This window comes from Sus scrofa, chromosome 1, assembly GCF_054392235.1.
Source record: "Sus scrofa isolate SSC_HxYL_T2T_F1_AM1 chromosome 1, Sscrofa_HxYL_maternal_Yorkshire_Landrace_v2.0, whole genome shotgun sequence".
Classification (NCBI taxonomy): Eukaryota; Metazoa; Chordata; class Mammalia; order Artiodactyla; family Suidae; genus Sus; species Sus scrofa.
The window spans coordinates 149439014-149465332 of NC_139383.1; the positions used below are offsets into that span (position 1 = coordinate 149439014).

The 26319-nt window shown below is 42.9% G+C and overlaps 1 protein-coding gene and 1 non-coding gene across 3 annotated transcripts in view; one reads left to right on the forward strand and one right to left on the reverse strand.

Annotated features, from left to right (window-relative positions):
* The window catches only part of GABRG3 (gamma-aminobutyric acid type A receptor subunit gamma3), a 612638-nt gene that overhangs the window by 282500 nt on the left and 303819 nt on the right, over nucleotides 1–26319 (reverse strand). The gene's annotated exons all lie outside the window — the stretch shown is intronic.
* Nucleotides 17475–17581, forward strand: LOC146406431 (U6 spliceosomal RNA). The gene has a single exon (XR_014833733.1). It is a non-coding gene; the product is annotated as a U6 spliceosomal RNA (small nuclear RNA).

Below are 26319 nucleotides of genomic sequence, written 5' to 3' on the forward strand. Positions count from 1 at the left end.
ACAGCTGAGACCCACACCATAGCTATGGCAATGTCAGATCCTTAGTCCACTGCACCACAGCAGGAATTCCATGATTGGGTTTTTAATCAATGCTATTTCCCACATATTACAGATTGGAGAAGGAAGAAAATGACAAAACAATTTACCAAAATTTTCATTCAGATCTCTGTAACTTCATGATGTTTCATGTCTTCCCAAGTTGTCGCCCTAACATGAAATGAGTGTGATGATGAAGTACACCCCCCACCCCAGGTTCCCCCAGGCATCACTGAGTGGGAAGGTGGGGTGGGGTGGGGTGGGACCAACTGTGCTCTCCCTGCCAGTGAGTATCCTGAAGACCCAGGTTAGAGAACATCGCCTCCCCGGACTCCTATTAATAGAAACACATTCAACAAATATAAGTCTGGTTACTGCTTCTTTACAAAGCCTAATTCCCAAGATTCTGGAGGTCTCATGAATCGCCTACCTAATAAGAAACAAAAACAAGAGAAAAAACTAAGTGGCAAATCCACCACCACTGCTGTCTCCTGGATGTGGAACCCCAGGATGATTCCAGTACAGAGGACCAAGTGCTTCCCCTCCTCAGTGTGGAATTGACACAGGGCCCGAGCTAACTCTTCTCCCCTCTCTCCCTTCCTCCAGACTTAATAACAATGTTCCAGTGTTCACAGTCTAGGCACAAAGGTAGAAAGGAAATTAAACAACACACAGACTTGCACCATTCACCTAGCCCTCACAGACACCCTCTGAATTTGCTGTGTTGCTGTTTTCACTTTACAGATGGAGACTCTACTTGCTTGGCTAAAAATTCAATTGAATGGGACCATGGCATCTGTCTTGGTCCATTCAGACGGCTATAACAAAATACCAGAGACTGGGTGGCCTGTCAACAATGGACACTTATTTCTCCAGTTCTGGACGCTGGAGATCTGAGATCAGGCGTCATGCCAGGAAGGTTCTGGTAAGATCTCGCTTCCTGGCTTGCAGATAGCCACTTTCTCATTGTGTCCTCACATAGCATCTCTTTGGTGCCTGTGTGCAGACAGAGGAGACCTCTCTCTTCCTCTTCTTAAAGACCAACAGTCCCATCCAATTATGAGCCCCACCTTATGAGCCCATTTCATTTCAATTACTTCCTAAAAACCCTACCTCCAAATGCAGTCACTTCAAACTAGAATTGTTGGGGATGGAATTGTTTTAAAATAAATTCATATTTTTAAAATATTTTATTTGTTTATTTATTTATTTTGGCTGTGCCTAAGGCATGTGGAAGTTCCCTGGGCTAAGGATCGAACCTGTACCACAACCGCAACCAGAGCCACAGCAGTGACTATGCTGGATCCTTAACACCCTGTGCCACAAGGGAACACAATTCAGTGAGCAGCACTCCTCTCACTGGAAACCTGAGAGCATCAAGGAGACGTGAACTAGCCCTCAGAAGGATGACCTCATTCATGCAGCTCTGAGTACATGGGAGTCTGCCCAAGGATTAGCGAGATTGCTAGATGCAGCTTACAAACAAGTTTCCTGAGTCTCTGCCAGGGATAGTCATAAAACGGGCTATAAGGCCAGTCTTCAAGAAGATGAAACCATCATGATCCAGTACGAGAAGGGATGGTATTCATCTGAATGCAGTCGCCTGACACTCAGCTCTGTGATTAGGAAGCTGTCGGCACTGGTCCTGCCAATATTAACCTCCAATTAGTCTCACAGACTCCATTTCATCTGAGTATATCACGATCTTTCCTAAATTATGTCAGTGTCTAACTCTTTTTTTTTTCTTTTGTTTTTATAGGGCCACACCCCCGGTATTTAGAGGCCCCCAGGCTAGGAGTCTAATCGGAGCTATTGCCACTGGCCTACACCAGAGCCACAGCAACACCAGATCCGAAGCCTTGTCTGTGACCTATGCCACAGCTCACGGCAATGCCAGTCCTTAACCCACTGAATGAGGCCAGGGATTGAATCTGCAACCTCATGGTTCCTAGTTGGATTCATTTCTGCTGCGCCACAATGGGAACTCCTCTTTTTAAGAGCTTAGAAGCAATTCAGCAATTATTCTAATCAGTATTTATTGAGTATCTTGGCATGCCAAAAAGTTAGTTGTGCTAAAATCTGTTAGATAAAAAACACAAATATTTGATCCAATATCAGCCCTCACTGGCTTTATAATTTTAATAAGAAGAAATAGTCAGTTTCTTGTATATTTCTGAAAAGACACAACACAAATGGCTACTACAAATCCAAATGACCAGTCCGGGTCCTGAACAGACATTCCCTTAAAATGCAAAGGGTTTTCAACAGCAGAGGCACGTCAGAGACAACTAGTCCATATAGCACCCCATCCCAAAAGAGGGGAACTCACAACTGATACTGCAGAATTACAAAAACATTGTAAGAGAAAACTATGAACAAGCATATGCCAACAAATTTGACAATCTACAAGATATGGACAACTTTCTAGAAACATACAGCCCACCAAAACTTAATCAAAAAGATAAATGAGACTCTGTGGCTCCATTGTGAGCTATTGTGGCTCAGTGATAATGAACCCAACTAGAATCCAAGAGGATGCAGGTTTGATCCTTGGCTTCGCTCAGTGGGTTCAAGATCTGGCATTGCTATGAGCTGAGGTGTAGTTTGCAGACATGGCTCAGATCTGGCACTGCTGTGACTGACTGTGCTATAGGCCTGCAGCTGCAGCTCCAATTCAACCCCTAGACTGGGAACTTCCATATGCTACAGGTGCAGCCCTAAAAAGAAAAAGAAAAAAAAAAAACAAAAACAGAGTTTGATCTTAACACACATTTCAGAAAAGCTAACATTTTTTTAAAAAGTCTACAAATAATAAATTCTGGAGCTGGAGTGGGTATGGAGAAAAAGAAACCCTTTTACTCTGTTGGGAGGAATGTACATTGGTGCAATCACTAGGGAAAACTGCATGGAGGTTCCTCAAAAAGTAAAAAGAGAGTTGCCACATAATCCATCAATCCCACTCCTGGGCGTATATCCAGAGAAAACTTAGTAATAAAGTATATGATGGTTAGTGTTTTCTGTGTCTTGTCTAAGAAATCCTGACCAAGGATTCCTTAAGTCATTGAGACAGTCTCCTTTATTTTATTCTGAAAGATTTTCATTTTGTCTTTCATTAAGTATTTTAGCTTAATGTCTTTTTTATTTGGCATAGAGTAGGGATTAAATTCCACTTTTATACAGAGTTGATGCTTGACCAACTTGGGAGTTAGTCCACAGTCAAAAATCCACACAGCCTTCCTTCATATCCAAGGTTCCACACCCATGGGTTCAAACAACTTCAGATCATGTAGTACTGTATACAATATTCATTGAAAAAAAATCCACACATAAGTGGACCAGTGTAGTTAAAATCCATGTACTTCAAGGTTCAAATGTCGGAGTACATACATATGTGTATACACATTCATAAATGCATATATGTTTTACTGTATAATTGGTATATATATAGATATAATCCAATTATCCAATGAAATTTATATATATGTATGGAGTTGTAATACACACACACACACACACACACACACACACATTTATTAAAAGTCTATCCAGGAGTTCCCGTCGTGGCACAGTGGTTAACGAATCCGACTAGGAACCATGAGGTTGCGGGTTCGATCCCTGCCCTTGCTCAGTGGGTTAATGATCCGGCGTTGCCATGAGCTGTGGTGTAGGTTGCAGACGCGGCTCGGATCCCGCGTTGTTGTGGCTCTGGTGTAGGCCGGTGGCTACAGCTCCGATTCGACCCCTAGCCTGGGAATCTCCATATGCCGAGGGAGCGGCCCAAGAAATAGCAACAACAAGACAAAAGACAAAAAAAAAAAAAAAAAAAAAAAAAGAAAATTACAGAGTATGAGGATTGTGATGGAGGATACAAACCATTTTCAGATAATGAGATTTTGCATATTAAAAACTCAACCTACAGATCAGTTTGCATGTTGTTCTATGAATGTGCAGCCAATCTGTGGACTTCCTTTCATTCCAGTTATAAAAATTATATTAAATATAATTCAGAGTTTATATATATGTGTGTGTATGTATAGGCTCAATGCATAGGCTCAAAGCAACAACTGGGTTCCACTTATGTTGATTCCAGGGGCTGATGGAGAGGTTCTGTTGCTCTCGTGCGAGCTCACTTCCATGCCTGGGTTGGGCTTTGGGCTGTGAGAGCTAGATATTTCCCTCAGGGTGGTCTTAATTCTCAAGAAATTTAGACCAGATTCTTGGCATGGTGCCAGCATTCCATGCATAGCAGATACCAAGGTTCTGCCCATGGCAAGTCTGCTTAGGTGCAGTGACCAAGGTTGAAGCTCAGCAGGATCCTGTGAGACCATCCCAGCCATGAAAGCTCTACAATGCCCCCATTTCTTGTTCGTAGGAAAAATGCTTCGGCGTCTGATACCTTGCCTGAGTTCCAAAGGGCAGATTCAAACAGTAACTATTTAGAGGAGTGAGGGAACACAGAGACAAAGGAAAGGCTGAGCACAGGCACTGGACCCCAGACTGGTGGGAACCAGAAGGCTAATGATTGAGATTCCTATCACTTCCTCACTAACCAATCAGAGGAAAGCACGCATCCTTAAGGTCTCCCCCCAGATTTTGCCTACAAAAACTGTTCCCCAAAAACCATCGGAGAGCTTGGGCTTTTTGAACACGAGCTGCCCCGGACTCCTTATGTGGTACCTGACAATAAACACTATACTTTCCTTGCCACACCCCAGTGTCAGTAAACTGGCTTTACTCTGTGTGGGTGAAGGGGCACAAGACAACAAAATGACCACACGACTGAATCCAGCATCAATGTGGAAGGGGTTGCACAGCCACCCTAAGAGCCATTCATGTAACAACCACAACAAGAGTACACAGAGCACCTCACAGAGCAGAGTGGATATTTTAAGTTGTTTTCAATTAGAAACTAACAGGATTCAGGCAACTCATGTAGTAATGAAATCAGAAACACTAGTTTTCTAATTTCCACTAGTAAACAGAAGTTCTGGGGATTCATGGCAGATCAGCATAGACTTGCTGAGTGACTGGGTCAAGGTGCTTTCTGTTTCAGAGCCTTCCTTTCACTACTATTTGAGTTGGAATCTATGATATCAACCTTGCAGAGGAGAGGAACTTTAAAGATAATGTCAAAAGTAGAATTGTAGATGATAGAAAAGGGAAGCTAAGGAGTTCTCACTGTGGCGTGGGTGAAGAATCTGCCTGCAGTGGCTCAGGTTGAAGTTGTGGCTCAGATTCAGTCTCTGGCCTGGGAACAGGTGTGGCCATAAAAAACAGGGGGACGTAAGAAAAATATAATTGCAAATACTTTCAAGACCTGTATTTATAGAATTTTCCCAGGGAAGAATGTCCCACTACCGCACCAGAGACATTTGACTATGCTGGATAGTAGAGGGCTGAGCCTAGGGCTGCACACTGTGGAGTGAACCTCTCTAAATTCCAGGCAGCTGGTGTTGAACTACAGCCTCTCGCTCCCACCAGCCACTTCCTGCAGCCTGAAGGACCACAGCAGTGTGTCTTCTGTGGCATGTGCTTCATGAAATGTGTCTTAGTTTTCTTGAAGTGGGGACAAATTTCCTAAGTTGTGTGTCTGACAAAACTCAGATGCTATCCTGAATCTAGGAAAGGTCTTTAGGATCCAAAGGAAGCAGAAAGTGATTCACAACAAATCTGAACCTGCAGTGAGAGACACAAGAAAAAATGTCACAAAATAATGCCGAGAAGCATCATGGAAGTTATGTCTGCCACCACATTTTTACCTAATCCCAGGGAAAGCTCTTACCTCAGTAGAAATACCACAACATTGGAGGAGGTAAGAAGTGGGAATTGCCTGTAGAAATTGTTTTTCAAAGGGATCCAGCATCCAAATATCAAGCACTAGGTCTATGTGTCAAAAAAAGAACCGAGAGGGTTTGACCTCTCCTTGACTTTTTTCTTAATCTGAATTAACACAGAACTGATCAATATCTCCTCTCTATCCTATTATTTGGCATACAGAATTCATTTCCTATGTCCATAAGAAAGATAAATTGTTTTGGTATTTTTTTTCCTCCCTAAATCCAGCCCCAGGAAGATAAAATTTCTACCTGCACCTCAGCTTTCCACATGCCAGTTTGAAGAAACAGGTTTAAATTGAACTATGATTTCTAAGGATAAGTACCTAACCTCAAAAATACACTGAGTCATGTGGAGTAAATGCCGGGGTGACCAGAAGATAACATAGGAATCAGCCCCAGGCGCCAAGCGGACCAGGGCCACTTTCCCTGCCACTGCATGAGGATAGAGGGGACCAGAACATGTCCCCTGCCAAGATAGCAGGCCAGAAACGGTGGCCAACTGGAGAGAGAATCAGATCACAGTGGGACTTTGTAATCAGCTCCCTGTCGACCCAGCAATGGCCCCCTCTTCTTCTGGCTTGTCATCCTGGCCCTTCCTATGGGATTATGACCCAAGACTGAGTTTACAACTGCTCTCAAAAAGGAGCTTCATGTTCCAGTGGCTGGAGCCTGGGTCGCCTTTGTCAGGGTCCTGGAAGCAGGCATTAACGATATGCAAGCGTTCTTCAGAATGGGTTACTTTGCTTCTTAGCGAATACATTACTCACAAGGTAGCTCTACTATATTTGGGTTAGGATTTTTTAACATTTCCTTTTTTGAGTCATGTTTTTATTTATTTGTTTGTTTATTTATTTTAATTTTATTTTTGCCACACTCATGGCATGCGGAATTTTCCAGGCCAGGGATCGAACCTGTGCTGAAGGCAATCCAGATCTTTAAGCTGCTGAGCCACCAGGGGACAATGCCAGATCTTTAAGCTGCTGAGCCACCAGGGGACTCCTGTATATTAGAACTTTTATTCATCCGTTAAGATAAAATGAAAAGCTTCAATATAAAGACCTCACAACTGACTTCATGAAAAGTTCTCTGAAAGAGGCACCAACTGAGTAGCTGGAAGATCTGCTCTGAAGCACATCCTCCCAGCACCACTGGCTCAGAAAGCAGTGGTCCCAGGACCAAGGGCACATCCTCTCCATCCTCATGTTAATGCTCTAGGAAGAGGATGTAGATCCACCCACACACCATGGGCTTTGGGAGCTAGGCTTTAAAAGCACCAACACATCTAATCCTTATAATGACCCTGGGAAGAAGGTCTTTGCATTTTAATAAGAATACTGAGCCCCAGAGAAGCTAACACATGTCCATCGGTCACACAGTAAGGATATGGCAAGTCAGGGGTGGCACTTCCTGGGGAGAATGTGGCTCCTAATTCCTATGGAGCCAGGAAGCTTGATTTTGTTTTTGTTTTTGTTTTTTTGTTTTTTTTTTTTTTTACAAATTATAAGCTTTCTCAGTACATTATTCCACCAACCAAATATCACAGGACTAGACATAATATAACGGAATGGAATTATACAGAATAGAAGTAGCTGGTTCTAAATAATCTTTGGTTTCCTTTTAACATAATTATCGAATTTTATTCCTTATTTTTCATCTTCTCAGACTAGTGGGGAAAAAACGAAAGAAAGATATAGGGATATTCTTCTCTAAAGCTCTGTGGTCCGGAGGCATTTCTCTGAACTACAAATGCTTGGTTCATAATATATAAAGGGGGGAAGTGATATCGTAAATTAAAACAATATTAAAGTATCGCTGATGTACAATATTATAAAAGTCAAGGTGTACAATATAGTGATTCACAGTTTTTAAAGACTATACTCCATTTACAGTTATTATAAAATATAGGCTATATTTCCTCTGTTGGACAATATAGATACTGCAAACTGAAATAACCTTATCCATTTAACTGAGTAGGGTATATAAAATAGCAATTTACACAGAGAGCATATTTTGACATTTTGTCTAACAGTTTCACGATCGATACAAACAGAAAAACTGTCAATGGGAATAAAATTTAACCCTATATTCTATCAAATCCTGAGTCAGGCTCCCTAGTGAGTATAGAGGTGTCTGGTGACTTTTATAGAAAAGTGTTAATGAAGTCGGTTCATTTATGCATGTATGTGGCTATGGCCTGAATGACTGTTCTCCCCAGATTCCTATGTTGAAACTCTAAGCCCCAGTATGATGGTATTTGGAGGTGGGACTTTTTTTTTTTTTTTTTTTTTTTTTTTTTTTGCTTTTGCATTTTAAGACTATACCCACTGCATATGGAAGTTCCCAGGCTAGGGATCCAATCAGAGTTGCTGCTGCCAGCCTATACGCTGCAGGATCTGAGCCATGTCTGTGACCTATACCAGAGCTCATAGCAATGCCCAACCCACTGAGTAAGCTAGGGATTGATCCCTCATCTTCATGGCTACTATTTGATTTTGTTTCTGCTGTACCACAATGGGAACTCCTGGAGGTGGGACTTTTGAGATATGATTAGGGTTACATGAGGTCATGAGGGTGGTGTCTCCAAGATGGGATTAGTGCCGTTCTGTGAAGAGCAAGAGACACGTGAGGACAGGGTGAGAAGGTGGCCATGGCTAAACCATGAAAAGGGTCCTCACCAGAACCCCACCATGCTGGTGCCACGATCTCCAATGCCCAGTCCCCGGGACTGGAAGAAATAAATGTAGGTTGTGAAAGCTTATGGTACCCTGTGACAGCAGCCTGAGCTGACTGAAACATATACTCTATCCCACATCTCAATGCTTGCTCTCTAGATCCAACTAAACTGGGACTTCTTGTTTGTTTTTTAAAGGGGAAGCCTAGCAAACAGGTGGGTGGGTATAAAGCAAAAAATAAACCCAGCCCCTTAACCAGCATCCCCACTTCCTCACCACAGCCAGAGACAAAAGGCTCTCACACTCCTAGGTATGCATCTCCTCAGCCCAGGCTCCATCTCTCCCACTCCAGGGAGGGAGCGGGGGAGAAGCTGCTGCAGGGCTGGTGTCCATCGGTCCCTCGCCTGGACTGAAGCTTGCAGAGGACTGTCTGCTTCCAGCTGTGCTTTCCCTGCACCCTGCCCAGGAGAGCAGGGCCCCTCGTGACTGACACAGCCCCCACCTCCTCCTCCACAGCCAGTGTATCTGAAGGAAGAAAGCAGCCTTCCTATCAATTTACTACTCCTGGAAGGCAGGGAGAGAGCATGAGCTCAACCACCATGGACCCAGCTATTCTAGCTTGTTCAGGAAAGAACATTCAATACGTTGTATTATTTTCCACTGGTAATGTGTATTAACAGAGAATGATTTGGACTCAGGATGTATTCTGTGTCAAAACAGATTCATTGAACAAGAGAGAATGGCCTTTCCCTTTTTATCTATGTCTCCTTGCCACCTGCCCCAAGTCAAGGTTGAATGATCCTAAACAATCTTCAGGAATATCCTCCATTATCTCAGCTCTTAGTACATGGCTTGGTAGAAAGCCTGCCATAAGTCATGCCCCAGGCACAGAGTCTGGGTCTCAGGGTCTCGTCCTTACTTGCCACACTGCCAAGCTGTCCTTTTATTCCCCAGCCACAGCCACCAAGGTTCATGATCTCATCTGGTAAGTGGCCATGTGCAAATGTCCAGAACGACCTCGGGTCTTGAAGGCAAGATCCGCATGGATCCAAATGCAATGATAGCCGCCTGGACCACACTAATCTCCACTGGATCTCAGGCCAGGACCATGAAGAGAATGGATTATTTAAGTGCCTACTGAACTGAACATAAATAAGATTCATTCTTTATTACTGCAGAGAGTTATTTTAAGTTTGAAGAATCTGCCCTCAATTCATATTCCAGGTGGTTAAACACCATTTTCAAGCTCAGAGTTAGACCGGATTATAACACACAGAGTTTCCTGCAATGAAATTGGATTTTACTCCATTTAACACGGCAACAATTATAGCCTTAAAGCCTGTTTCCATTTTCCCTGAGAAAATTAATCTTAAATTGTTTTACTTCTTATAGTTCATTTTCACATGTTAAAACTGATTTTTACCTCAATTGTAAGAGGCCTGATGCAATTTATTTATTAGCATAAAAATTGAATTTTTGTATAAGAAACTCCTGTGAACCTCGGGTAAACAAGAGTAGCATTAAAGTTTTCTCATCTATTATTTAGATCAGTTGATGAAGTAGAGAGAATCTTTGCTAAGTTAAAAAAATTTTTAATATGTTTTGCAAAGTTTAGATCATTGGAATATTATTTCCTTCATATAACTGTGGAAGAGTCATAATAATTTAGATATTCTTCATCCTCCAAGCAAAACATCCAAGTGTTATCATACCAAGCAAATGAATTATTAGAAAAGATGACATTAAGCTTGAAACACTTACTTTCACTTCCACATCCAGGATATTAAGGAGGGTTCTAGGATGGCAACCTTGACCAGCTCTGCCTTTCTTCACCAAAAGATTTTTTTTTTAAGTCATCAAATCTGGGTTTTCAACCTCACATTCATGATGTATAGCAATGACATTTAGAAATTCACAGCTGATTAAAGTGTAGCATCTCCTTAGAACTGGACTGAGCCCTCCTCTTCTCCTGCCTCTAAAGTCCTTTCCCGCTTCCTATTTCATAGAACCTTTAGCAACTGAACCTCTAGGAATGTTCTGAAATCAGAGGAAACCATAGTCAGCCCTCCATATTCACAGATTCCACACTCACAGATTTAATCATCCAACAAATGGAAATATTAGGGAAAAAAATCCCAGCAAGTTCCTAAAAGCAAAACTCAAATTTGTCCTATGTGGGGTTTTTTTTGTTAGTCTTTTTTTTTTTTTTTTTTTTTTTTTGAGGGCCATACCTTCAGCATATGAAGGTTCCCAGGCTAGGGGTCAAATTGGAGCTGTAGCTGCTGGCCTACACCACAGCCACGGCAATGCCAGATCTGAGTTGAATTTGCCACCTACACCACAGCTCGAGGCAACACCAGATCCTTAACCCACTCAGCAGGGCCAGGGATCAAACCCATGTCCTTATGGATACTAGTCAGATTCATTTTCGCTGATCCGCAACGGGAACTCCGAATTTGTCCCATGTTGACCACTATTTACAAAATATGTACATTGTATTGGCAACCACTTACATAGCATTTACACTGCATTAAGCATTATAAGTAATCTAGAGATGACAAAGTATAAGGGAGGATTGTGTAGGTAGGCTATGTGCATATATGACGTCATTTTACATGAAGGATTGTGCATCCTCAATGCTGGTATCCACAGGAGGGGGACCTAGAACCAACACCCAAACCCATACTGAGGGACAACTGTATACTGCATAAGCAGCCTACGAAGTTATCAAGATAGAGTATGACTTCATGGCACCATATGGTTCTAAGTCTTTCTTATTTTGAGTCCATTTATTATTATTTAACTATAATTATGTTGTTCTCCTAAGCGTTTAGTATTGTACATACAGGATTTTTTTTTTTTGCCATACAAGATTTTTTTTTAAAATTTAGATATTTGGGAAAATATAATACAAAGATGACTTTAAAAGTTCTTATTCATACAAATGTAGTATTTGTGTGTATGTAACATGAAAATATGGGTGTAGACTGCATATCTGATGTTTCGTGAAGGTGTCTCTATTTTCTTGAATCCCCTTTAACATTAGAAAGAAAGCACACACAGTCACACACACTCTCTCTCTCTCTCTCTCTCACACACACACACACACACACACACACTCATACAGATGTTTTAATGTTTAAATCATCCAATCACTTAAAATACAGTTTAAAAACTATATTCACTACGCAAAGGACCAAAACAATGACCCAGATTTGAGCTGCTCTACTGCCTCCTGCACAGCACTTTGCAGTTGTTAATGATAAGCTCCAACAGCATGATAGGTTTAGGACTGTAATTTGTAAAATTTCTTTTTAGGACACAAAAAACACAGCGCTAAGTCACTTAATGGCTTAATACCAGAAGTAAAAGTAATTAAATAAGAAGCTCACAATAGAAGTTTTTCTCATTTTCAAATGGCAACTTCCAAAGAGGGCTGGGTAATTATTTTCTTCACTATTAAAGGGTGAAATGAGGCAGAGGAAACCTATTCACCAAAACAAATAGAAAACAAAACAAACAAAAAAAGCAAATAGTTCAGAAAAAACCATAGGCAAACTATAGAAACACACACAAGTTAAACAAAAAAAGCCTATGCTTCATTTTGTATGTAGAACAAGTGTTTCTAGATTAAAAAAAATCTACAATTAAAAAAAATTTAAAAGAAATCATAGTGCGAGAAGTAACACCTAAAACAAAGTAAGGAGAATAGCTATGGATAACCATCCATTCCAGACTCTGGGCATATAACACGCCTCTTGGGTGTAGCATGACATTCTAACAGGTGGCAGACATTCGATACATGTGGAAATAAACTAAACAGTATAAAAACTAGTTCATTTGATCCATAGGTCTTGTTCAGAAATTACCATCATAATGCATTTCAGATCATTCTATAGATTTGATGTACAGCAAGTTCGGAATTCTGTATTTTAATGAATTTTTTTTTTTTTTTAAATTTATGGTCACACTCACGGCATATGGAAGGTCCGAGGCCAGGGACTAAATCTGAGCCGGAGGTGCAAACTATACCACAGCTTGGGCAACACTACATCTTTTAACCCACTGCACCAGGCTGGGGATCAAATTGGTGCCTCTGCAGAGACCAGAGCCACTACAGTCGGAGTCTTAATCCTCTGTGCCACAGCAAGAACTTCACAATGGATATTTAATTAGTGCCAACATGTTTTATTTTTTTATTTTTAAATTTTAAAATTTTTACTTTTATTTGGTCTTTTTGGGACTGTACCTGCAGCATATGGAAGTTCCCAGGCTAGGGGTCAAATTGGAGCTACAGCTGTTGGCCTATACCACAGCCACAGCAATGAGGGCTCCAAGCCATGTCTGCAACCTACACACCACAGCTCACAGCAACGCTGTATCCTTAACCCACTGAGTGAGGCCAGGGATCAAACCCGTGTCCTTATGGATACTAGTCAAGTTCTAAAATATTTCATTTATTTGTGAAAATACAATGAACATTGTAGTTAGTTCATACATTTGAGCATTTAAAATTGTAAATATATGTAAAGAATTAAAAGTATTTATTCCTAATATCAAGATCATGAGAGCAAACATGCCTTGCAGCCTGTGATTATTCAATAATTGCCTCAGCATCTATATTATTTTTCAAGTGCAGATATGGTACAAGTCTTCTTTAACAAATAGTTGAGGAGTTCCCGTCGTGGCTCAGTGGTTAACTAATCCGACTAGGAACCATGAGGTTTCGGGTTCAATCCCTGGCCTGGCTCAGTGGGTTAAAGATCCGGCGTTGCCATGAGCTGTGGCATAGGCCTCAGACGCGGCTTGGATCCTGCATTGCTGTGGCTCTGGCGTAGGCCGGCGGCTACAGCTCTGATTAAACCCCTAGTCTGGGAACCTCCATATGCCACGGGATCGGCCCTAGAAAAGGCAAAATGACAAAAAACAAAAAAAAAAAAACAAGTAGTTGAAAAATTTCCTTATTCCATTGTTGAAACTAGTAGTTGATTTTTTTTTTTTTTTTTTTTTTTGGTAAAAGAGATTACCATGGTTGCTTTGATCTCTTTAATAATTATAAGATTACTATAGTTTCTAATTTCTGTTAATAAACCTGACACTTTATTGTTAAGTCAGCAAGCTTTTATTTAGGTTAACACCTAGGGACTTTTAGAATCTTTGCCTCATAGGTCTTTGGATGTTTTTACAACCTATGTGGAACAATTTAAAAAAATTTTTTTCTTTAGGTTGCACTTGCACCATGTGGAAGTTCCCGGGCCAGGGGTCCAACCCACATCACAGCAATCTGAGCTGCTGCAGTGACAATGCTGGATGCGTAGCCCACTGTATCACAAGGGAACTCCTGTTTTATTTTGCTTTTTATCTTTTCCTCTCCTTTAAACAAAATTTTTTTTGGTAATTGATGTTTTACTAAAGAAGGATAAAAAGTTTCTTCGGGAGGCACAGGCCTGTGTTCTCCTTTCTTTTCTGACAATGAGGGATTGTATACCCCATTTCCTGGCATCCCTTTGGGCCCCATTTTTCCAGGGGATAAAATAAGAGTATAAATATAAAGGAAGATGCTGGCTACAAATAAATGGTCATGATGCCCAGCACACATCACTGAGCATTCAGTCTGTCCTCGTCTCCTGGAGGGTGGAGGAAAAGCAGTCTCTGGTCAGGAGAGGTATAGTAACCCTGTAGCTCCATGAACTTGAAAGGTTCCCTGGTAGAATATATTATCTGAAACTGGTAGCAAATGCCCCTGCACAGCACCCCAGTGCAGGGGAATTCACCAGCTGGAGCTCAGAGTGTCCAGATGGTGGCCCATCAGCATGCCCTGCAGGGTGGCAAAGGATGGTACCAGGGTAAGGCTGTGCACTTACCCTCCTATCCTCACTCATATGTCCAGCCAGCTTGCGCGTCCATTTTCAGATGGGCGGCACTCCAGTCAGGCTGGCCATGGGCTTGGTGCACTCCCACCTCTTGCCTGGAGTGACAGGGTCTTGCTGTGACTGTGACCAAGCTCACCAGGAGCACAAAGCGCAAGTCTCGTTCTCCCTGGGTGTGAGTGCTCAGTCCCTGAAAGCCCATCCACCTCCACCCATGGCACCCCTGGGCCCTGTTCCTCAATCCCTAGGGGTAGGAGTGAGCAGCTCACACATGCACCCTGACATGTGCCTCCTGCAACATCCCCAGGGCTGGCGCCTCCACACCCTGGAGCCCCTGTCCTCTTCCCTGGTGTTCAGGCTGCTGCAGCTGTTACTTTTAGTCCCTTTCTACTGGAGTCTTCATCCCCTCTGCCCAATTTTCCAGGATGCACACCCATCAGCACATTCTCTGTGTACCTGCACCTGTACCTACCTGTTGGCCACTTCTGAAGAAAATAAACTCTCAAAAGTGGTCTTAATCTAGAAACGGAGCACCAAATCAGCCAAGAGCCGTGGGCACAAGCCCACTTGCTCTGGGCGCCTCTTCTTTTTTTTTTTTTTTTTTTTTTTTGGCTTTTTTAGGGCTATACCTAAGGCATATGGAGGTCCTCAGGCTAGGGGTCTAACCGCAGCTATAGCCACCAGCCTACACCACAGCCACAGCCAAGCCAGATCCGAGCCTCGTCTGTGACCTACACCACAACTCATGGCAACGTCGGATCCTCAACCCACTGAGTGAGGCCAGGGATCGAAACTGCATCCTCATGGTTCAGTCAGATTTGCTTCCGCTGTGCCATGAAGGGAACTCCCTGGGCTCCTCTTTATATCCTTGAAGCTGCAGCCACCTCTTGCTTTCGGACCTCCCTCTCCACTTACAGCACCCGACAGCATCCTGCAAGTCCCAGATCCCACTCAGAGCCGCATTCTAGTGAAGGGTTTCTCTGAGACCCAGAGCAGATAAAGCACATCAGTTAGAGTGCAATGGGTAATTGTGGGTGTATTTTTGCACATAGACTGTAAAATCCACCATGCTGTCTCTTGAGTGTTGGGGTTGGAACATGGCATTCCTCCACAGGTGGTATTATTTGGGAGATTACCATATTTAATCTTCATCTCTCTGGATGGGACACAGGTGGTTGCAAAGGTGCAGAGAATCTTGATAACTCACAAGCTCAACATTTTGGTTTAGATTATTCTTCCTCAGACTGGGATGAAAAAAAAAATTTCACGATGACTCTTCATCCACGAGTAAACATATTCAGATTTTAGAAGTGAAGTCAGACTGAACCACTGGGCAATTGGGAAAGGCTGGATTCCTATCAGCCCAGAGAAACGCTTAGGGTCCACTTTTGAAACTCTCCTGATGGAGGCTGTGATTCTGCAATCCATGGAGCAGTGTCAGAAGCCAAAGCCCACGTGCTGTAAGTTATGGACACTGCCATAGAAAGACAACTGGAGGGGACTTTCAGATAGATCTCTTGTTTCTAATTCAAAATATTTTTTTTTTTGTGGCTGCATAGGTGACATGTGGAAGTTCCCAGGCTAAGGGTCAAATCAGAGCTGGAGCTGGGGCTACACCACAGCCACAGCCACACCAGATCTGAGCCACATCTGTGACCCATGCCACAGCTTGCAGTAATACTGGATCCTTAGCCCACTGAGGGAGGCCAGGGTTTGAACCTGCATCCTCATAGAGACTATGTTGGGTCCTTAAACCTTTGAGCCACAATGGGAACTCCTCAAGATATTTTTATATTAGTCTGTAAGCTAAGACATGATTATTTTAAGACAAGGGAATTAAGACAATAGAAATAGGAAGAATAAAACAATCGCTTTGAATGACTAGATAAAGGTGCTGGTGATAAATCCCTAGGAGATGAAAGAAAAAAATCTTAGTAGCCTTGGTGAAAGCAGCGGAATGGAGTAGGGGCTCCCAAGGAGTGGGGGAGTGGCTGACTTGACGCCCACACAGGGAGTTCACGCTGTGGTGGGATGGTCATTCCCAGTTACTATGAAAAGACTTTTTTTCCTCTCTAAAGGGAAAACTTATCATCGTCATATTGAACAGAGCTTCCTGCAGAGTTAGCTATGAGCTGCATTAGCTCCTAAAACGATACATGGAATCCACTAAAATCACTCCTAAATCCCCAGTCTGAGCAAATGCTACACTTGTAGGGACGTAGAAAAACTCTGGTTTCTTATTTCTTAACATTTTTTTTCCCATCTTAAATACCTTGGAGATGGAATATATTCTCATGACAACAGACAGTAAAGTGTCAAGAGCTGGGGGCAGTCGGGGGAAACGGGGAGATGTTGATCAAAGGGTACAAACTTCCAGTTATAAGATGAATGAGTTCCAGAGACCTAATGTACAGCATGGTAACTGTAGTTAATGACACTGAATTATGTATTTTGTTTTGTTCTGTTTTGGCTGATCCCGTGGCATGTAGAAGTTGCCAGGCCAGGGATCGAACCTGTACCCAAATTGCTGCAGTGACAATGCAGGAGCCCTAACCCACTGCGCCACAAGAGAACTCCAAGAAATATCCAGTTGTAAACCCTAGTAGGTTCTGGAAATTTATCTAATGGAAGTGGTTCCAAACATAGAAGAGATTGTATATAGGAGTGTTCTGTCTCATGAAAAGGAGAGCAGTCAGCACTTCTTGCACTGAGGAAGCGGCCAGCAGATATAGGGTAGACCCTCCCTGGACTCCACCGAGTTGCATCCTGCAGGGCAAGACCGGGGGGCCCTCCTGAATGTGCAGTGTGGACTGTGGACTTGTATAAATACCTTGTACAATTATCTAGCTACCCATCAATATGGGTGTGCGTAATATATGCATACATGTATTTAAAGATGTAACATCCAATCTGTCTGCTTGTATACCTGTCTGTCTGTCTATCTATCTATCTATCTATCTATCTATCTATCTATCTATCTATCTATCCATCCATCCATCCATCCATCCATCCATCCATCCATCTATCTATCTAGTATTTTAGACATAAAAAAAAAATCCATGCTTGCTCTGGCAGCACATATATTAAAACTGGAAAGACACAGAGAAGATTAGCATGGCCCTTGAGCAAGGATGATGTGCAAATTTGTGAAGTGTTCCATATTCTTCCTGCCAAGAAATTCCAGGACCCTGCTGGGTAACAAAGGAACTCTTCTTCAATTGAAGTAGATTATGAAGTTCCAATACAAAGAGATTTATATTAAAAAAGAAACCCTACCAAAATGCTAAAAGTGGCTGTGTTAGGATAGTAGGATTGTGGATATTTAAATTTTTTTTCTTCCTATTCCAATGTTTGGTAATGCATTTCTCTTACTTTAGTAAGGAAAAAAAGTCATTTAATTATAAACTGCTCTCAAATTTCTCAAATAAAAATGTGTTTTAGTTGTTTACAAAAGAATTTCTTCAGGAACACTCACATCACTGTCAGATTGAAAAGAAATGCTCTAAAGGATACAGATGGATGTGATATCTTTAAATTATTCACGGTCCCCGTTTTTGTGCTTTCAAAAAGAGTAAGTCTCAGATTTCAATTACTTCAAACATACCCTCAAGAAAGCAAATAAGAACCACCCAGAAGAGGTAAACAAGAAATGTGTGACCACCTCTTCAGCTTGGCAGGGATTGTTTTTTAATTCCACTCTGGGTGCTCACATGCAGCAGGGAGTCTAACGCAAGACGTGCTCTTGGCTGGAATGTTCCAGGATTGCTTAGCCACTGTCAAGGGCCTGGCTTCAGCTTATGGCTCCACAGAAGCATCACTGTGGCCTCGGAATCAAGCTCTGATTTGTAAGGGATCACGGAGGTCATCTCATTGAATGCAAGAATTTACCCCAAATACCTCTCAAGGGCTTGAAGACCTTCAACACATTCAGGGTTGGGGAACTCCCAGCTTTGGGGGTAACAAGTTGTGTCATTTGATACCTTTAATTCAGTCCCTGCAATACACACTCATATGGTACTCAGGTACTCTCAGACCCCCAAATCCAAGCCCTCCACCAATTCACCTTAGAAAATTAGGACTTTGGGAGTTCCCGTCGTGGCTCAGGGGAAATGAATCTGACTAGTATCCATGGGGATGCAGGTTTGATCCCTGGCCTCGCTCAGAGGGTTAAGGATCCGGCATTGCCATGACTGGTGGTGTAGGTCGCAGACACAGCTCGGATATGGCATTGCTGTGGATGTGGCAGTGGCAAAGGCCAGCAGCTGCAGCTCCAATTGGACACCTAGAGTGGGAATCTCCATATGCTGCAGGTGAAACACTAAAAAGCCAAGAAAGAAAGAAAGAAAGAAAGAAATTATGGCTTTGCTTTTTGCATCCTTGGCTGGAAGTTCCAGCTTAAAATTAAAGGCAAGAGGCAGGTCTGGCAGGAATCAGGTAAGTGACAACCACGGCTGACACCTCTTCGGCATGATCTCTTTTGGTGGTCTTCTATGCATGTTGCCTGTGATGCATCACTGTTCCCATTTTACAGGTGGGTCACCCTTCCCGAGGAGGCATGGCCAGGAAATGAGGGGAGCCAGAATCCAAGCCTGCCATCGCTGCCTGGACCTCTCACGTTACTGACTCTTGACATTGAAAGGGCTGGATTCCAGCTGGGGCAGAGGGTGTCAGTACTCAAAAAGCATGGGTATCTTCTGTTGACACCCTTATCTGATCCTGTGCTGTTAAACACATCTGCAAAACCTATGGGAGAGTTGGCTTCCATTTCTTGGGCATGAATCACAGGTGAAAACCAGGGTGTTCTAAGTCCCTTTGGTCAGGAGTGAGGATGTGTAGTCTTTTTAGGATTAGCTAGGATTAGATAGGGTTCCCCAGGAAGAGAAGAGAACAGAGAGAAGCATGGAGGCCAAAACTACAGGGAAATCTACATTTGGAACACAGAGAGAATATATTTTAAAGGGTTTTTTTAAAAAAAGAATATGGAGCCAGCTCAGGAAAATCAAAAGCACCTGCTATCCTCAAACTAAATGGATTTCAATCATGTAACCCATTTGGGGGCAATCATAAAAACGCCCAGTGCATGGCTTTACTAAAAAAAAAAAAAAAGATATAAAACAGCATCTTCATCATCTTTATTTGCCATCTGGACAGGGAAGGTCAATTTGCTGACCTCAAATTTTGAGTAGCTGAAAAACAGAGGGAAGCAGCATTTTATGAAGCTAAAACAAGCTACATTTACCAAGACACATGCAGGAGAAATTATGAAGGGCCATTTAGACATTCTAGAAAACAGCTTCTTGGTTGTAATAAGGAAAAAAATTACTGAGGCATCTGGAAATGTGATTAAGTCAAAGGTGTCATGGATGACCCTGAAGCGGGGGTCTGCAACCTATGTACACATGGGATAGGAACTCTAGTTTCCCTGGGGCTACTGAGAGAGCACCCTGAAAATAATGTCACTTACAAAAAGCTCCTTTTCGGAGTGCTTTTATTTATTTTATTTTTCAGCCACACCCGCCGCATATGGAGGTTCCCAGGCCAAGAACTGAACTGACGCCACCAGAGAAACACCAGCTCCTTAACCTGCTTTGCCACAGTGGGAACTCCCATAGAAATTGTTTTAATTTGCACTCGTCATCCCAGACAACCAAATATTAACCAGTGCCCAGAAGAAAAATGAGGAAAGGGAGGCCATGACCCAGCAGAAACATCCCCAGAACTAGACAAATTGTGTGCCACGTAGCCTCATAAAGGGTCCCTGCCCATGCTCATCTATCATGGACCAGTCGTTACACATCCACACTCCTGACCAAAGGGACTTAGAACACCCTGGTTTTCACCTGTGATTCATGCCCAAGAAGTGGAAGCCAACTCTCCCGTGAAGGTTTTGCAGATGTGTTTAACAACACAGGATCAGATAAGGAGAAGCAAACTGAGCCTCTGCCTGTCCATGATAACAAAGAGTTCTAAGATCCCTGCCATGTGTGGGAGGAGATTAGAAGAATCTATTAAGATCAGACTTAGGACTTCAACAGGTTCAAAGCTTGCAGAATGTTGAACTGTCAGGAAGCACAGGAAATCCTAAATTTTAAGGCAAGAAAGAGGGGCTTCTGTGAGAGCCATCTCCTTAATTCTAATCACGTCCACTTGGGAAACAGAAGGACTCAGCTTTCTCTTTTTCACAGAGAAAGAAAAAGGCAGACAGAGGCACATCCCTCTGTCCTTCTGCTCAGGCTATGTGCAGTCCCTCTCCACAGTGCTTTCTAGAACCAGACCCTGGGTGGGAGACACCTTAAATCACCAACATGCTGAGTGTGTCAGGCCCTGTCTAGGGCACATAGGAAGCCCCTTTTGGAGAACAGCAAAGTTAGATTGGGCACCCTGTAATGACCCACGGATAAAAAAAGAAGCAGGATGGTTTAGAGGCCACAGGAAGTCTGCAGGGTCCCAAGTCACAGGCAAAGCAGCGCTAATGCCTCCTTTGAGATTTCCAAACCCTCCCTGCAACAAGTTATCTAAAAATGCTGGCTGCTACTTTTTTTTTAAATTAAAGTATAATTGACTTACAGCGTCGTGTCAGTTTCTGCTGTACAGCATAGTCACCCAGTCATACACACATATACATTGTTTTTCTCATACTATGTTCCATCATGTTATATCCCAAGGGATTGCTTTTAAAGGCAGAGTGCCCTGGAGTAAATCTGACACAGCATAAGCATCAGCAAGGAGAAGACTGCCCGACTTATCCGGGACAAAAAAATGAAGTAATTGGGAAGAAATGCAAAACACAAATCTGAGACTTGCCCCACCATCAATGTGCATCTATTTCCACATATCAGACATAATGAATCTGGCTACAGTGAAACACAGCTCTTATCTGATTATCTGACCACAGGATTTAGACTTTTTGTTTTGTGTTTGTCTGTCTTTAGAAAAGGTAGCAAGCAGAGAAGGTACCTCATTCCCCCCCGAAGCCCTCCAAAACTGCTCACCCCCCTTCCTCAGAAGGGAGGCGGGGGCTGCAGAAGCACCTCTTGTTTAATGAGGATGAGGACGTTCTTAGTTCATCTCACAGTTGATAGTAGTGCCTACTATGACTAGTATCACTAGAAAGCTAGCACTCTCCACTTGTTCTACAAGCAATAACAATGTATCTGTCTTTACAGAAACCTTAAAAGGTAAGTCTTCAGTATTTAGCCCTCAGGAGTTAGTGGGATTGAGAGGTCAGGGGATTCTCCAGATTGCCTCCACCAGCAAACAGCAGACAGATTCAAACACACACCTTAATGAAGCCAAAGTCTTATTTTTGTCTTTTGGCCATGCCCATAGCATGCAGAATTTCCTGGGCCACAGATCAAACCTGCATCACAACAGAGACCCAAACTGCTGTGTGAAAACCGGATCCTTAACCCACTGAGCCACCAGGGAACTCCTAAAGTCCATATTTTTAATGGATTAAAAATACTCTTAAAATGCTCCATGTCACTGAATAAATGGCCATTAGCAGATTGTCTCCTTGGAAGGCCATCACTAAGCACTCAATCAGTGTGGAATAAACTGTGGAAACTTCGAACTTTGACCTTAGGTGAACCTGTCTTCCATCTTTAACTTAAAAGCAAGCAAACACACCCCCAGATCCCTCCAGCCCACACAGCTTGCACCATAAATGCAGATTTTTCTACTTGTAGTGATTGAGGTTGAAAACAGGCACTGCTTCGAAACATTGTAAGACCGAGATAAAGTTTTAAAAGGGAATCAGGTTTTCAAACAGAACTTTGTGGAACTGATTTTCTTTAAGAAGTTGTGCTCATGGCCAAGAAGAGATATCTCAGTGAAAATTTAAAACGGTGTGACATCTCTGGCCACAGGGCAGCTGGTCGCCAGTAAGTGATCACTCTGCTTTTCCTTCCCTGTGTTGAGTTGGTTTGGAAGCTTCCTCAGTGGTGGTTTCTAGTCAAATCTTCAAGCTAAATGTATGATTTAATCAGATACTGCCCTAAAATACTTTTCCTTATATAATATTAGATTACACTGTGGAGAGAGGGTGATAAAATTATAGAGGAATGAAATGGAAAGAAAAAAATCGGTATGATGATTTTCTCATGATAGCAGAAAATAACACCTTAAAGGAAATACTGGTAGAAAAATATTTCCTATAAGAAGAAACTCATCTCAGAACGAGGGTTCCAGTTCATTCTTTCCCAAAGTATTTTGTGGATTTTCTGTGAACAAAGCTAATACATATTTTTGGCCATACCCACATCACACAGGAGTTTCCAGGCCAGGGACCAAAACTATGCCACAGCAGTGACTAGAGCCACAGCAGTGACAATGCCAGATCCTTAACCCACTCAGCCACCAGGAAACTCCCACAGCCAATATTTTAATGCCCTATTCATGTTCACTTAAAGGGAGGTGAATAGATGAGGAAAGTGGCCCAGAATTTCAAGTACTTGGTAAACCCCCGGTTATTGAGCTGCACAATGCCAAACTCCTCAATTTCAATTGGTACATACAGTTTATACCATGTTTATGTCCCAGTGGTTCCCTCAGATGACTGTTGCTTCTGTAATTACTTCTCTTTCTCTCTAGCACGTTGGAAGGCAGGGTGGCCAGAGTGACATGGGTTTGTTTTCTCTAGAGGTGACACTACTTTATAGACCAAGTTTCCTTTCATCCCTTGGGTCTAGCCCCCCAAAGCTTTCTCAGAAGTTGTCAAAGGAAACTGACAGCCCGGGAATGACACAATCTCAGAGCCCCCAAAGCCTCGCCTTCACCAGGGATGTAAAGCCTCCAGGATGTTACAAAGACCTCTGCACAGTATGTGCCAGCAAATACGCATGAGCTTCTGACAGGTTCACCACGGTAAGTCATCCAGGAGTGAGTCAGACATATGTAAGGCCCTCTAGAAGAGTACACTCAGTGTGGAGGTTGGCCCATAGATGATAGATGCTTACTTAGCCACGAATGGAAGGCACAAAGCTTGCAGGTCACAGAGCTGGGCTGTGTCCCTGCTCTGCACTAATCACTCGTGTGACCATGAATAAGTTCACTAAGTCTTTTTTTTTTTTTCCCTTTAAATGACTGAACCCTTGGCATATGGAAGTTCCCAGGCCAGGGATTGAATCTGAGCCACAGCAATGCCGGAACCTTTAGCCCATTGCACCAGGCTGGGTATCAAACCTTGAGCCTCCACAGCCACCCAAGCTGCTGCAGTCAGGTTCTTAACATACTGTGTTATAGCGGGAACTTCTCATAAACTCTTTAAGCTTCAATTTTTTTGTCTTTAGAAGAGAAAGAAATTTCAACACCACAGGGTTGAGACATGCATTTAGTGAGGTAATTCATGCAAATTCATGAATATATAGTATATCCTTCAAACAAGCACAAAGGCGAATTTTAAATGGGAAGACAGGAGAGACAGAGGGTGGATTTGAATGTGTCTAACTTCTACCACTCAGCACATAAGGCTTGGGGATATTTAACTGGCCTGTCTCACTAATGTAAAAAAAAAAAAAAAGCTGCTGTCATTCTACATTGTATTCTCAACCCAGTGATAAGAGGGAAAACATTTTAGCATGAGCTGTTAGTCATTTTTCAACGTGTCTGTGTACAGGTACAGAGCAATAACTTTCTGATTTAATTCAACATGACTACACTATAAAAGGAGACATTTTTAAAAATTAGATTCTTGTTTTGGAGTAGCTAAATCCTCTGGAGTATGCGGGGAGGTCTCCATGTATTATTTGTCTCCTAAGCAGTACTTCTCTCTTACATCAAAAGTCTTGTTTATCACATGGGTATGTAACTCTCCCGCTTATTAGCTAATGAATCATGTCACTACTTCTCTGATTTAGTCCTCAAGTGGCTACGTGTGTAATCTAGAGGCAGATTTGCTCCCCGGAGGCCCTGGGTGTCTCTCTGGCACACTGAACCTCATCGAACCTCAGTTTTTTCCTCAGCAAGAACAGTCTTATAATACTTCTCCCTTGAAGGATCTGAGGGAGTCCCACATGGGGTCAATGTGGACCTCAACTAATGCAGGTTGCTCTTCGTATTATATTCCTCATGGACAAGAGGCTCACCCATGTAAATGTCTGAGGAGCTAGGTCTAAGCTGGACCTTCCATGAACATAAATTGTTCAAGTTCTCCTTTGATTTTCTTTTTTTTTTTTTTCTTCTTTTTGCCATTTCTTGGGCCGCTCCCGCGGCATATGGAGTTTCCCAGGCTAGGGGTCAAGTCAGAGTTGTTGCTGCCGGCCTACGCCAGAGCCACAGCAACGCAGGATCCGAGCTGCGTCTACGACCTACACCACAGCTCATGGCAACACCACATCCTTAACCCACTGAGCAAGGCCAGGGATCGAACCTCATGGTTCCTAGTTGGATTCGTTAACCACTGCACCAAGACAGGAACTCCTCCTTTAAGTTTTGTTTCCTGAAACAGACTCACAGACTTTGAAAACAAATTTATGGTTACCAAAGAGGACAGGTGTTGGGGGAGGGATGGACTGGGGGTTTGGGATTGGTACATGCACACTGTGGTAAATGGAATGACTGGCCAACAGGGACCTGCTGTATAGCACAGGGAACTCTACTCAATATTCTGTGATAATCCATATGAGAAAAGAATCTGAAAAAGAAGGGATGTATGTACAGGTGTAACTGACTCATTTTGTTGTACAGCAGAAATTACCACTACATTGTAAATAAACTACACTTCAATTAAAGTTTAAAAAATGAAAAGAAAAAAAAAAAGATTTGTTTTCTTAGTTTCAAGCTGAGAAACACCAATAAGAAACAGAGAAAACTGCAATGGACATACTGCTGACAGCATCCAAATGTTACAGAGTATCAAGCAGGGGAGACATGAAATGAAACGAAGGCAAGCAGAAGCAAGATGTCAGACAGTCTGGTCTCCAGAGTCTTCGGCCATGGCCAGCTCCAGGCCACTCTGCAGGATCTGTTGGGCACTGAGGGTCTCTGCTGAGCCCCTGTGGTCAAGAACCACAGAGCAATTTACAGTCCATCATCAACTGTCTTTGAGAAGGCAGAATTGCAAAATCTGCCTTAGAAAGAGGACTACCAAAAGGTGCAATTAAATCTGTCAACGCAGTACATTTACATGTACTGGCTGGTTCCTTGTGACTCTGGACACATGGAGTGATTGCTGGGTTCCTGCGGGAGGCTCCCTATGGCCCTGATCTGGGGAAGAGATGACAAAGGAGAGACAAGTCGCTGTCCCCATCTGGGATTCCTGCCTGCAGGCAGCCGTCCTGGCAGCTGTGCTGGCTCTGGGACTCAGCAGCGGGACCTCTCCCAGCTCCTGAGCAGGCCTGTGTGACAAGGCCTGGGCTGCTCTCCCCTCAGTGGCACACTGCCGTCAGTGTCTTCTTCCTCCAGCTCCCAAAATAGCAAAAATACATTCTCTGACAGGCTCAAAGGCAGCCTGTGGCACTTCCTCCAACTGTTCTTTTATTTCTACTTTCTGATAAACAAGAAAATGGTGCTTCACAGAGCATTCCACTCAAGAGTCTGTGATGATCTATATGGAAAAGAATCTGAAAAAGAAAGGACACGTGGGGAGTTCCCATTGTGGCTCGGCAGGAACAAACCTGACTAATATCCATGAGGATGCAGGTTCAATCCCTGGCCTCAAACCCAGTGGGTTAAGTGTCTGGCATTGCCCCAGCAAAAGCCCAGAGCTGAGGAAAGGGTCTTCCTCTCTCCTCAGCCTCTAAAACACCTGTCATTCCTCTTTTAACTGGCCTCTCCCAGTTACAGACCACATGGATTGTCTCTCTTTTATGGAAGCTAAAAAATAAATAAATAAATAAAATTTAGGGAGTTCCTGCTGTGCCTCAGCAGAAACAAATCTGACTAGTATCCATGAGGATGCAGGTT